This window comes from Oxyura jamaicensis, chromosome 7, assembly GCF_011077185.1.
Source record: "Oxyura jamaicensis isolate SHBP4307 breed ruddy duck chromosome 7, BPBGC_Ojam_1.0, whole genome shotgun sequence".
NCBI classification, from domain to species: Eukaryota; Metazoa; Chordata; class Aves; order Anseriformes; family Anatidae; genus Oxyura; species Oxyura jamaicensis.
In genome coordinates, this window is record NC_048899.1 from 391,805 (window position 1) to 406,608 (window position 14,804).

The 14,804-nt window shown below is 41.6% G+C and overlaps 1 protein-coding gene across 1 annotated transcript in view; it reads right to left on the reverse strand.

Moving 5' to 3' along the window:
- SPATS2L (spermatogenesis associated serine rich 2 like) overlaps positions 1-14,232 on the reverse strand; it is a 74,445-nt gene extending 60,213 nt beyond the window's left edge. Inside the window, exon 1 of the mRNA XM_035332399.1 lies at positions 14,210-14,232. The gene's annotated coding sequence lies outside the window, so the exon portion shown is untranslated. The remainder of the gene's footprint in view (positions 1-14,209) is intronic.
- Between the last annotated feature and the right edge of the window lie 572 nt (positions 14,233-14,804).

Here is a 14,804-nt window from a genome sequence, read left to right on the forward strand (position 1 = left end):
GCAGTGAAAATATATCCAAGAACAGGTGCTTTTCACAGAATGATGTACAATTTCAGGAGACAAAAAAGGCACCTACTGAACATAATCAGTGCAAGGTGGATAATGCATCAGTACTGTGAACAGTGAGCTTACAGGGCAATTTAGTAGATAGCATTACAGAAATTAAATGTCACAGGTATGACAGTGAGATCAGCACCAAAAGTAACATAATACAGGTACAGCAGGTGTGCTTAACACATAGAACATGCAGATGCTGTGCAATCTGCAGGGGGTGACTTAATCCTGAGGAAGAGATTTACAGCTTTTCCTGATGCTAACACCCAGCTGATACTGGGTTTTACTGTCTGCTACCAACTACTGAGTGACCAAAATACACTTAAATGACCCAAATAGAGACTGTACCTAGAAACATCCCATCCAAGATACACTGGTACATGGGGGGGGGGCTTCAAACATCACATGAGGAACGTGAAGAGCAGAACCTTTCATCAATGCTAAATCACATCACATCTACAGTGTTGAGAGTCCACTTTTCTAACAACCTAACAGGACATGAAGCACAAAGGAGACTATCAGCTGGCAATCCCTACTGACAGGATGCCCAGCAGAGGGATGCGCACCGCATCACCCTTGGGAGCAAGCACTGTGTCCTGCTCTGAGAGCACCCACCCTGCTCAGGAGCCAATGCGATCCTTTCAGTCTGCTCCACCTCACTCCATCCTGATTTCTGGAAAGGAGAAAGACCAAGAACTCCCAGGCCAGATGTCCTCTAAGCTGTTTCACACCCCTCTTTCCTTCCGACAAAGAGCTGAACAGAACCACGAAGCACGTGCCCTGGGTTTTATATTATAGAGCACTTGGGATTAGATACACTCCTTCTAACATAAAAGTCCAATCTTTACTTCCCTCCATGAAGAATGGGAAAATACCCTCTTTTCTTGTTGCATACAAATTCTAAGAATGGGATCATAATGAAAAAATGTATAACAAAATCAATTTACAAATACAGCTTTAGATTCTTTTGAAGTTTTAACAGGAAGGAGGAGCAAAATTACCCAGGGGATCTTAGTCAAATTCAGTCACGAGTATAATGAGATCTCATTCCTGTGTCATATTTCACATCACAAAGGAAAGCATGCAGAGCTCTCATAGCCCTGAGACCCAAGGATCCATGAAACATTAACTTATGCCATTTCATGGGAATGACATATGAATAACAAAATAACCTCTAAAGTTTTGGAGCAAAATGTTCATATTGGAATTCACTATTTCTTTGATTAAAGTGTGTTGGCCTGGGCTTCAGCTGAAATGCTTGTGTCAGTCCTTTACTTAAGAAGGATTTTTTTTTTTGAATATAAAGCAAAAATACATCTTTCTTTTCTGCTAATGAGCTTGGATAAAAGTAAGTACAGGTACAAATCTGGAATGTCTCCAGTGAACTCAGATCCACCCTGTGCTAAAGGAAATCGTAGGTTGGCTGAGTTTATTGGCATAGCACCCTCTATACGGATCACTGATTCCTGATTCAGAATTCCAGTCTGTATTTACTTTCCTAGAAACAAACACGTATTTACTGCTGACACTACCTCAGCAACTGGCTTATAATTTGGCACATCTGCTCTAAGTGTCTTTGGTATACCAACTGTGAAGTTTCTCCAGCAATACCCACAAGACATAGTCTGCATACTTGATGGTACACTGAATAAAAAGAAATGACATGCTATATTTAATGAGAAAGTTGTTTGGAAGACACTTATATGCATGCAACGTGGCCAAGCTACCATCTCTAACCCAACCTTTGCTTTAAGAACTATTACACTTACACTTGTTTCAGATTTCTAAACTCACAGTACATTGATGTACGAAGTATATTGATGATACAAACAAATACAGCTACAACCTACCTTTCTTATTTCTATGGTCTCTTAACTTTCATAGATGGAGCTTTTGGATATTTTCTGCTCACATCACCGATGAAATGAACTCAATATAATCCTTTTAACCACAGCTCTCAGCATGAATAACTGAGGCTTTCATATGTCAGCAAATCTCTTAACATTTCAAGCAGATTTCAGACACATGCTGCAGATTTCAAACACATGCTGCCTGACCACTTTGCATTGACCTCAATGGGCCAATATGCTAAAAAACAAAATTTACCTCAGCCACATTAGTGTTCTTCACCTTCAGTTCTGAAGTACGCTTCTGTTCTCCAAGTGAATTACTAGAGCCAAGAATTTGACAAGTCATACAAGCAACCCCTTGTGTATGTTCAGGACTACAGTATACTGTAAAAGTAGAATTAACTGAGGTACAAAACAAGAGTGAAATGCCTACATCTTTTTACATCCTGTATATAATCAAATGCTTCGTTTAACACAAAACATACTAACAGCAAACTGTTAAGTATTCAATAACTGAAAGTCCATTGCTGCCACTCTTCATCATTATTTCCTGCAGTATCTGATTAGGGTTCCTACAGGCCTATGAGACCCTCTAGATGAGAAATGGTGTTTTAGGTACATGCCACTACGCATGCAGAATATTAAGAGCAGTGAACCAAGGTTCCACCAGGTGACTCACAGTAGAAGCATACAGGCACATGGGCTGCTGCACAGTCCAAACCACTTTTTGCAGTGAGAGGAAACCATCAGGAGCTGCTGAGTCAACGGCATTTGATAGCCATGGAAAGCTGTTGCATGTCTATCCCTAATCCATTTCACAGTGAAGCTGTAAGACTTGCGGAAAGACACTGTCACCCTCAGCTTGTGAACTGCTCCCTGTATTTCCCCTTGCATAGTATCTCTACAATGTGGAGGAGTCTCCTGGCTCTTTATCCCTGCTCACATGGCCAGGAAGACCTGCCATGTCAACATGTATGATGCTTTATGTTGGCCACAGATGTTAATACAGTACCACTTTGGATAGAGAAAAAAATGAGGTGCCGTCATCAGCTTTTAATCAAAACAAGATATCTCATTATATTGATGAGATGTTCAGAAAAGCATGCATCAGGATATCTGGTATTGAGTCTCAGTTCTTACCTTTAGTATTTACAAGATTCAGATCATTTTATTCAGGGAAACAACACTCCTGGCTTTCACAGGACCCTGATTTGTATTGCTCCTGGAAGTTTACGATTGGCCTCAGGGTCAGAAGCCATTTGTAGCTGGGGCATTTTTAGAAGAGCTTTTTCCTTCCATGTGTTTGGGTACAATAAATAGTTTGAGCAAACAATAACAGTAAGACTCATTCAACATTTTCTGAACAGTGCTATGAATTTGTTGCAAGTTTCCAATTAAAACAGGTTTTGAGTTAAAATACAGTGATTTTTCACAATACATTTTTCATTAGTTAAAATATACAACCGTTGTCACTGGCAAGTGCTCAGCATGAAACCTACACTTAAAGCTACAGAATTGCCAAAGTAGTGAAACAATCTCTACCTGATCTGCAAATGGCTGAAATCCACATGCAAAGTACAGAAGGGACAGGTGAGAAAGCAACAACAAAAATACCTATAACTGAGCAACAGGCTGATCAGAGACTGATCAGAAACCCAGGAAGTGGGCAAGAGTGCTCCTTTCTTCACAGACCCAGACCTTCAAAATAAAACGATGCAGTATCATGATACTAAGGGCTTAGAAACTCATGACAGAAATTCATCTCTAGGGTGCAGGTAAACTCAGTATCTGCAGAAAGAGTTACGATTAATTGGATTAGGTGCATTTTGGGTATCTGACATGTGATACTTAAAAAAAGTAAAGGAAATGCAGGTTGGCAAGGAAGGACTAAAAGGTAATGCAATGGATCAAGAGCAGAGATGGGAGAAAAACAGATGGATTACTAGACTAGTGCCTGAGCCATCAGAATACATTGGTTCTGGGATAAGTGGTCCTTAGTACAACCTTGGACAGGCCAGGCTTAAACGCCAGAACTGTATGATTTAGGTAACCACTGAAACAATCTCATTTATATTTTTATTCAGTTTTGCAAATCATTTTATAAACAGTTCTCTACCCCATTCCCATCCACACTTTAACATGAGAAGGACAGCAACATTCAGCTTTATGCATGCATCAGAAAAACTGAACCCCCAAATTTCACCAATTCCCTATTATAAATGTCAGAACTTCCAGCTTAAGGAATAAAAGGAAAAACTCAAAGTCCAGTCTTCTGCCACAACTGACCTGTCCCTCCCCAATCCAAAAAAAAATGTAATGCAGATGCAAAGAAGAAATATGAACTATAATAGAGCACAGTACATAACATTAGCCCTCTAAGAAACAAATATGAAACCTCTGATGGGTTTTCCTTCGGCACTGATGCTTTATGGTTAAGTAACAGAAATTTAAGGAAAACTTTCAAGCTTAAGGTCCTAACTATATCTATAATATATAATAATATTAAAAATATGTCAATTAAAAGCATCAAGACAAAACATAATATTCTAATAGGATGTAAAGTCCAACTGATTATCAGAAATACCATTAACTAGTCTTTATACACGTGATGTTTAAGAAGAGGTTTCTGTAAATATAGCCTTTCCTGAGGATACTACTTTGACTTCAATTTTACTACTATATCATCATGGGAGCGTAAGGGATAGAGCCATGAATTAAAAAAAAAAAAAAAAAAAAAAGAACGAAACGATTCTAAATGATAATTCAGAAACTGACTGAGGCAGAGCTCTGGAGGGAGCCCAGATGAAAGGCAATGTAGCCATGGGTGGTCAAGATCCTTGTGCTAGGTTGCTTAACAAGCATTCCTTAAGCCAACAGAACAGTGAGCTGCTTGGTGTTGTTCCCCCCCCCTTCTTCTTGTTTCACCTAAGTGACAAACTCAGAAACTGGCAAATCAATACCTGCACAACTGGAAATTGAATACTACAGCTTTAACGTTACGGAAAAAAGAAACTAAAAATTTTCAGCAACGCACATAAGTTTGCAGAGATCTAGGTGTTGCTTTGGCCCTACAATTTATATACACATATTGCATACGAAATGGAGTTGCACAGACATTTTTATAACAGCTTTGAAAGATGTTTTATACAAATGGTTCTTTTCTGGGGGCTTGTCATTTTGGTGGAACGATCGTTGGATGCTCAATGCACTTAAGCTGCTTATGTTTCAAACAGAGGAATGCTCACATCTGTCAGTAATCACATGAATGTTATCATATGGCTGCTAACATGTACTCATTAGGACCCTATGAGCAGTTCAAGGAATTATGAGAACTTGATTACTTCATGCAACTTCAGGCTGAATCTTTTCTTTACAAATTATCAGCCTGAATTCATTTAGCCACTTTGAGTCAAAATTGCCAACTTCCAAGTTACTCTTATTAAAAAAAAAAAAAAAAAAAAAAAAAAAAAACAACAACAACAAAAATCCTGGATTCTCATCAAAAGCAGCCAGACTCCTGGATGGCTCCAAATTTCAGCGTATGCTCCAAGTATGGAAATGGCATTCCAAGCAATCTTGGGTAACAGCTAGGAAAGGCCAGGGCTGGGTTCCATTTCTTTCTTTTGATCCCGATGCAGGATCAAGCTGTGGGATGATAAATCTGCCTGACCCCTTTAATGAAGAAGCCACACAAAATTTGACACTGATGTAAAAAAAGCATATAGTGTCAGACTGGAGTAAATCCCACCATCTTTGTTTCATTCCTGATGTACAACAGTACAGATCATCCACACTTCCTTAGCCTTCCTTGTATCACGTGTACTAAAAATCTTACCTAGCAGATTCCAGGGAGGGCTGAAAACAAGCAGCGGATACATTTCTACCTTGTTCCTATCATGACTGCTCAGCATTTCCTTTGACTACACAGTTTATTTGTATACATATGCTTTTTTTTTTTTTTGTATTTGTGTGTGGTTTTGCATGTTTTTAAAAAAACAACAGAAAACAACTTAAACCCTTAACTTTTCTTGTGGCTTTTTTTTTTTTTTTTAATTGGTTGGAAACAGAGGTGTTCAGGTACCAACAGGCCAAATCCTGTTCTTACCCCTGCCATCAGAGTGGTTCCAAAGAGTGTTTATCAATACGGTGATAGGCGCTTTATGTATATAAATATATATATAAAGCAAACCTTAAAAATTTTTAGAAGTCTAGTACCAAGTTTGTTTAAAAAATAAAACAGTACGCTCAGCAACAGTCATTCCAAAGCACATTGGCTGCCAGCTGGTGCCAGCTCCAGTGGTTTTCCCATGCTTGCCATAAGGCCTGCAGGAGAAATGCAGCTCTGCAAGAGCCTTCTTCCCATACATGTATGATAAAGATGCTTCACCACACTCCTACCTTACAGTCCATGATTTCGAAATGAGTTGTCTTCACACAGGTCTTTTGTTATCACAGAAAATGGTACTTGCTATGGTGCTGTTTGACCATTTTCCTCTATTAAATACATACTACTGAAGAAACCTCAGGGAGCTCAGTGACGATGCAGAACCCGATAGGCAGAGTTCACCCTAGAACAAGCACTATATCATGACATAAGATGCCCATTTTTTGTCATAACAGTAATCTTGAGACTTTTTTTTTTTAGTTTACAGAATCTTTAATATCAGGCTCAGATGCTATCTAAAAAGAAGATACTATTTTCAGGAGAGAACAACTAAAATATTTAGTAGTATCTTAAGAGTGCTATCAGTTTAATTAATAATTGCATTTACATTGTCTTATTCCTGTAATATGATGCAATAATAGTAATAACTTAACATTTTACAGTTTAATAGACCTTGCAACTGCAAGGTGATTCCTGTTCCATTTAATATGTCCCTTGCAACAGCCTAATTAATCTGGTTTTCTCTTTGGCAACTTGTTAAAATGCATTGGAAGGTAACACCATTAACCCGCAGTCTGATTTTTTGAGGACCTGATTAAACACAACTCAGATTAAAACTTTGTGCTCAACATCTCTGAAAATCCAGCCCCAGGACAGCAATTAGAAGCTTCCCACCTTTCCTATGGGATTATGTGCTGAGTAAGTAAAAATAATCAGGGTCAGATACAGTGTAACTTCAGAGAAGGAAATCATGTTAAAATGCTACCACAGGAATCTTAGCTCATCCCATTAGTGAAGAGAAAGGCAACCCCTCATTGTCAGCTGATGGCAGGGTAATGGATGAATTTACATACACGACCATCTGTTGCCAGGTTAGGCAACAGCAGAGTGACTTTCGAGAACGCCAAACTGTCTGCCCTTGTTCAGAATTTCCTTGTTTAGAATTTCCTTGTTTTTGTAGGTTTCTTCATTACAAAATAAAATATTTTTCTTCACATTATAGGGCACGTTTCATTGCAACACACTCTGTGGACTGCAAACACTCACAGGGCTGACAGAAGTTCCAGGACTGAGCACTATGTAAGCACCGGAGCACTCGAGTGAGAGGCAGCACACTGCTGCAGCCTGCTCCACAGCTGCCTCTTGTGCGGTACTCCTTGGGAAGGACATAGTGCTCAACTCCCCCTCACATCAGAAGGGCTGCAGAACTGCTAACATATGTGGAGCACTGACAGAGCCTTAGTGTGAAATGCTTCCCCAGGAACTAACCTGCAGAGGACCTATATTTCACCTCTTTCAGACAGAAGGGCTTCAGCTTTTTATGACAGAAAAGAATTGAGAGGTTACATGCTGTGCTGCAGACCCAATACATTACATCATTCGAGGGTTAGAACCGTCTCATACTAAAAAGTAACTTCATAACAAAAAATAGCAGAATAAAAAACTAAAAAGATCATAAGACAAGATACAAAATTTACACCAGTATCACGGAAGTGAAACTTCACTGGTATCAATTTCCTGACTGAAGCACGTGCCAGACAAGTTATGACACGATCCACAGTCCCCTTTCACACAAAGATAAACATTAGCACGTCAGAGATCTTCTAATGTAAAGCTGCTTGTCTGTTCAGCCCAGTGTTTCCCCTACACACCACTGTTCAGAAGGTTATTTTACCCCTTTTAGGATAAAATATTTTTTTGCCACGTAAAAAAATCTCATTGCAGCTACTGTAATCAACTCTACGCTGTGTTCTCTAGCCTTCTGACCCACCTGCAATCTGGTAACAAATCAGCATGTGTAGGTGAGTAAAGCACAAGAGAATGGATATTAAAGACAGGTGTACAGTTTTAGCAACAGAGAACAAGTGAAAAAACTTTGTTGAGCAACAAGAAAGCAATGATAATGGAGCAAACTTGCCTGGTGTATTTCAGTGAGCATAAGCCCCATGAGAATCAGGCTCATTATCAGACATGCATCGGTGCAAGACCATTTCCATTACATCCTTAACCATGTGGCCGTACCTGAGGAAGATCCTTATCTGTCACTCACTCCCATTACAGCCAGACAAACCCTGATCGTATACTACCATCACGCAGAAAAGATCTTCCCTGCAATCCTCCACCCCACCCCCCTTACTCTCACCTCACAAGCTTTCATTTCCACTGGAGTATCTAAACATATAAAGTTGAAAACCTGGTGTTTTCTGACTGCCAGTGCTCCTTCTAGCGCCTGGGATCTTCCACTCTCACCAGGGCTCTTTCCAACCACCATCTTCTGCACTCTTCACACAAAGACATCCAGGCACTCTTCTTACACAGAAGCTGCTCTAGTTCACATGCACTTCCCTCACTTAGTAGGCTTCTTCAGGGCACCACTGGCAGATCCACCTCTTGTCGTACCCATGCTACAGCTCCATGTATCCAACACTCCACCTGACCTTCCAACTCCTTTCTGTTGTTCTTGTTCTTATCTTTCAACCTGTCTGTCTATGTTGGCCAGATGTGTCATCCATTCCTTTCCAGCTTCCACCACATTTGTTACCAATGTAATCTGGCTGTTGTGAAAGAAGAAAACCCTCAAGTTCTTCATGGATTTTTTGTGAGAAATACATTTCCCTCTTCCAGTGCAGTAGCAAAGCAGTTGCAGTATATGGGAACCCTCAGGAGTTATGGAAGCCTCTCCACCCAAGTGCTGTGCAAGCACTCTGCCGCCATACTATCACACTCCTCATCAGCTCCAGAGCTAGGAACACAAGCTCCAATCCTAACATGAAAGCACAAATTCATGCCAACAGCTTAACAGACCAGCCAGCTCAAAACAATTTGCAGCCAGCACTAAGTTATTATTGGAAAACACAACTGCAAAAAAGGCAACACTTTATTCAGACTGAGTCCTGAAGATCACTAAATCAAATTCTGTGCAGGCTAGTATTACTGCATAAGATAGTTATTCCCTCCATCAATACAGTAAGGAGGAGTCCCACAGCGATGACATTTTGAGACTTGTAATTTTTTCCATGGCTAGCATAAACCACAGTCTCTGAACACATTTCCACTCAGTCTGAGTACTACCATACCAAGACTGCATGTGTAGGGTTGTTAGTGCCGTTAGTTATACTCACACAGGACACTTGTTTAAACATTAAAAGTGGATGACTTAAGTGTAACGCAGAAGTGGAAGCCACACATTGGACATGCGTGTAAGCCAGTACATACTGGCACATCTTTTGGTGCTGTTCCAGATAAGATTCAGTAGAACACCACAAATCCTTGCACAGATTTCACACAAGGATAGGACAACAAATACCAGGCTAACTGCCCCGAATGCGGGCATGTGTTTATTTTGAAGTGCTGCCAGGCAGGTTGGTCTCATCAGCACTGAAGGATAACAACTCAGTGAGACTGTACTGCTGATACAACAGTTATAGCAGAGCTTCTTTAGCGCTAACTCAAAACATACCCACAACTTTCCAGGATAACCACACTTCCAAGAAATCATACTCACTGTCCACTTGGCCATGCACAGCACAAGCAGATAACATTGTTCCACACCACTGAGGACACAGAACAGCATCAACCACCTCAAAATAACACAGTTCATGGAAACATCAGGTTTAAGTTACCTAACATTTAAGGTGGAAAAAAGAAAAGGAACAGACCTTTCACCAATGAACATTAAACTAGAAAACATACCAAAATCTGTCTCCAACTGCGAGCAGCAGCATGTTGGTATTCACAAACAGGTGAAGCTTCTTTGAATTCTTACCTTTTCAATACTTGAAAGATTAGATTTACCAGTAATTTAAACACTGAATACAGTACACAACCATACTCATTTGTTTTCAGTCAGCAAACCGCTAGAGAGACTACTGAAAGGCCTATTATGAAGGCCAATCACCATTCTTTTCTTGAATGACCACCTGAAAATCAGTGACCAGTCCACAACGGATTGAAATGGCCTTTTGTCTGAAGGAAAAGGACAAGGAGTCACAAAGTATCGCAGATTCATTTGTAACTCATGCTTTTGAAGAAACTATAGCTTCAGTTAAGAGCAAACCAAGAAAAGAACTGGCTTTGAAAACATTATGCCACAACCCTTTCCTGCGATGTATATGCCAAGCATATTTTTTGGATTGCCTCTTTCATATTACTAAAAGATGGACAGACATTCTATATTAGTTGTTTTAAAAGGTAAGCTGAAAATGCATGCAGAGTTTTGGCTTTATTCCAAATGCCTAATTAGGGTCTACAGCACTATTTGCCTTGTCTAAGCATAAAATCACTGGAAGCTTTTTTTAGTAAGAGATCTAGTGTAAGTGTAATTGCACTGGGATAATAGCTAAAAGCATTGTGATTGTTGCTTAATAATCACTTGGTAATTGAGCAAATTTGCTATTACGTATGAAGTGTACAGTGGCCTCTTCATTAATATATATATATATATTTATAATCCAGAAACCAGCATTTGACTCTTAACTATTTTTTAAGTTTGTTTCTGAAGTCTCCCACAAAAAAAAAAAGTCAATGTCTGCTGACTTCTGAAAAGTAAGAAAATGTTTCGCTTCTCCCCAGCCCCAGTCACACTTTCAGTTATGATGTTTTACATGCAAATGCACTCACACCCAAAATGGGATTTGCACACAGGAATTCATTATGGAGTTTCTAAATAAGCTTCACTCAGACAAACTTTCAGCAGGAAGGACAGCGGCGCTAATAAGCAAAACCTGATTTCTTCTAATCCATATCCAAAACTAAGGGAATTACTGCACTTCCCCTCAGAAACAAAAGTCACAGCTGTCAGACTTGCCCTATTCACCCATCTGTTCCACCCACATACTGTGAAACTAAACAGTCAAAAATGTCTGGTTTTTACTCTCCAGCATTCCAGAGTTCATATTCCTCGTGCTCCTACAACCCTTTCTGAAATGAAGCAATATATTTTGTGCACACTACTGGCCAAGACACCAGGTATGAACGGGATTTAGCTCTTCTGACCATCCTATCAGATCACATCAGGTACGGAGCTGGGCTTTGGTGTATTACAAGACAGCATTACCTGAGCTCGAGGTGCTCAGAAACAAACAGGGCGAAGAGATGTGAACTCTGCAGCCCCCTGCTAATATCAGTGAAGTTCAGGGCCATTTTTTTTGATATAATAATGCTACACAATGATGCTTACAAGTAACTCTTAACAGGGGGAAAGCAACAGACTAAGATGCCAGAAGTCTAGACTAAAATAGACACTTTTCTATCAATGTTAACTATTTTTCAACTCTTCATTTTTGTACATGGAGAAAACTTGAAGAGAAAAACTTGTGAACCATCTGGGGAGAGAAGAAAGGGCCGAAGGAAGGAGATAGAAACACAAGGATAGGGAAAGCGCACAAAACTAGTAAGGACATAGGAGACAATAGCAACAGTAATAGGTACGAGGTTGTATTCCCCCAGAGCAGCACAGAAAATAAAATCCTTAATATTAAGGACAAATTAATTACAATTTACAATCACCTACAAGTTGTTTTTCTTCCCTTGATCTTTGTGCGAAGCCTCACTGCCTGAGTCTTCTGCTCCAAACTGTTATGTAGCTTTACTTTTAAAATCCTCCAGTTCACAGTGAAAAGTGGAGTCTGACCTTTCCTTTGGATGCATAAAGCACCACTTCAGATTGCTCTGAGGAAGTGCTTGAGGATTTTTTTTTGTATTCTGCATGACTAACATTACTTAACACTGTACAAAGACCTTTAAGACTTGAGCCCTGAAAACATACTGGAAAATACAGGCCCTAGAATGACAACAGAGGCAACATGTGGGCAAAACAGAACACAAATATAATGATGTAGGGGAATTACCACCAAACACAGGTTTACTGTAACTACTGACAGGCATGGCTTTGGTACTTCCACCACTGCTAGGAGAGAACACAAAACACAAGTCACTTTTCAGGCCACTGGAATCTTGTGCTTTCTCTTAAAATTAGACTCAAATCATAGGTTTCGGTTCTGGACAAGTATGCCCTTAAAATTTCAGAAGTGGTGAGAAGGTATCCTGACATAGCCTGGTTTCCCTTTCTTTGAGAAAGCATAGGCAAGAAAAACCGATCTAGATTCAGAACCCAAACTTCCTCAACACAGAAAGTACTTGGAGATGCCTGTGTTCAATTTTTAGGCTTATTACTTATTGCCAAACAAAACAGACTCAAGCACATGTTCCTTCTCAGGGTCCATTAAGTTCAGAAGCAACTGCCTGGGTAAGGACCAGGGAGGCAGACCCTTCAGATAAGGGCAGTCTTGTAAACAATTTGAAGGACATTTAATTTCCTTCACCTTAATCATAACACTTTTCTTATACGGTACAATTCCCGGAGTTGTGACCTTACCTTGTTTCATGCTTATACAGCACCTGACATAGTACAATCCTTATCTTGACTGGCGTCTCATTACATTTAACAGATCCTGCTGTTCTCCTAAATTGCCAAACTTCTTCAACTCCCTTAATGCAATTAGCAGAACACTCAAAACCCAGCAGCAACATTCAGCTTCAGCAGGCTCTGATGGAGCCTCATAAAACTCAGCCCATTCTAACCTGGAAACCATTCCATGTTTACGCAGTTTGACTGCATCCACAGAAACAATTGCGGCAAGACAGTGTCCTGCTCACAGCAGCTTAAAGACTCTAACTAGTGGCATTCAACACGTTACCTCCCAGAAGGGCTTCTTGCATGGCTAGTGCAAATATGTTCCTGGTTAGCCCTGGCATTTTAGATGCAGCACTCCTTTCAACTTTCAACGTACGAAGTCATTAGCAGGCCTTCCTTGAATAATCACGTTTTGGATAGCATTTTATGGTTGCATCAGGAGCCCAAAGAAACAAGAGAAAGATGCTTCATAACATACACTGGTAATTCAAATAAAGAAGTTAACAGAAAGGAATTCCCACAGAAGACTGTTAGTTGCCTTGAAGTATGTAAAGCTTTTGTACGTGTTCAAGCTGGAATTAACTAAACCAATGCAGAAGAACATGACCTGGAATGAAACTGATGGAGTTTCTGAGGTACTTCTTAGCTCTCCTAAAGAAAACAAATCTAATAGTAAAAGTGGTTCAGACTGCATGATGACAAGCCTGAGGAGGAAACTTACACTATTCATTTATAGCTCAGCAAAGGAAGCATTGCATAATGATAAAAAAATAAAATTACATTACCAGCTCATTACAGCTCTTACCATTACCATTTGCTTACCAACAAATTCCACGCCTAACGATTAAGTTTTGCATTCACTGTAAGAAAGACAACGTTTTTTTATATATATATATTAAAAAAAAAGCCCTATCACCTCAGCGGTCTTTTACCGTGGTGCAGACAAATTAAATCCTTAAACGGGTGCACTCGTGCAGGAACAGGAGCTGGGGCACGGCAACCTTCATCCCTACCTTGCAGTACAGTAGGTGAGGGCTCGCAGTGGCGCTCCGCAGCCCGTACAGAAACGTGAGGCAGTATTTCAGGAGCAAGCGCGGCGCTGGCTCAGCGCGTTAGGCTGCGAAGCCAGGCGGGGATGAAGGGCTGCGCCGGCACAGCGCCAGCTCCCATCCCGTTAATCATTTATGCCCGAAGCTGTTACTGAACAGCCTTGAGCAGCGCAGCCCAACAGGGCTCCAGCGGCTTCCGGGGGCCGGCAGAGCCGCGGGCAAGGGCGATCGGCTGCGGGGCGGCTCCCCGGGCACCCCGGCCCGGAGCTGAGGGGCCAAGGGGCCGGGACCGCGCTCCCCGTACCGCCGGAGGGGCCCGCCCGCCTCAGGGTCGCTAAGCGTTATGGAAGCGACCGGCTTCCCCCGCTGCCACAGCGAACTCCCTGCAGGGCTCCTCACCCTCCCGGGGGTTCCGGCGCAGGTGCGGAGCGGAGGGGAGGGCAGGGCGGCTCCTTACCTCAGAGCCGCCTGACCGCAGCAAAGCCGTGCCGCCGCGGCAGAGGGAGGGAGGGCGGCAGCAGGGCGCGACGGTGGCAGGGCCGGCAGCCCGCCGGGAAACGCCCCTCGCCCCGCCCCGGGCCCGCCCCGCCAACGGCTGCAACGGCCGCAACGGCCGCCGCCTCCTGCAATGGCCTTCCGGCGGCTCAACTCCCCAACGACGGGCCCTGTGGTGAGGAGCTTCCCCCGAGTCCCTCGCCGAGCACGGGGAAGCAAGCGGTACCGGGCGCTGTCAGCCCCTGAAGCTTCCCGTCCGAGAAGGTTCCTTGGCAAGCTCCCCGGAGATAAAAAATACCTCAGTTTTTTCAGGAATCGGTGTTTTAAAATGCTGCCTAAAAGCACAAATGCATAGTCTGGGTTGTTAACCCAATGGTAAAGGAGCAATAACTATCTATTCCCTTAAATTTAAACACTAGAACGTGCAGGTACAGCTGCATGCTTGGAACTAAAGAAAACTACAGCAAATTTTCCATAAACAACTGTTATCTGGATTTACTGTCAGTATTAGTGTCTTACACCATCACCCGTGGTACCCTTGACCCAAACACATACCA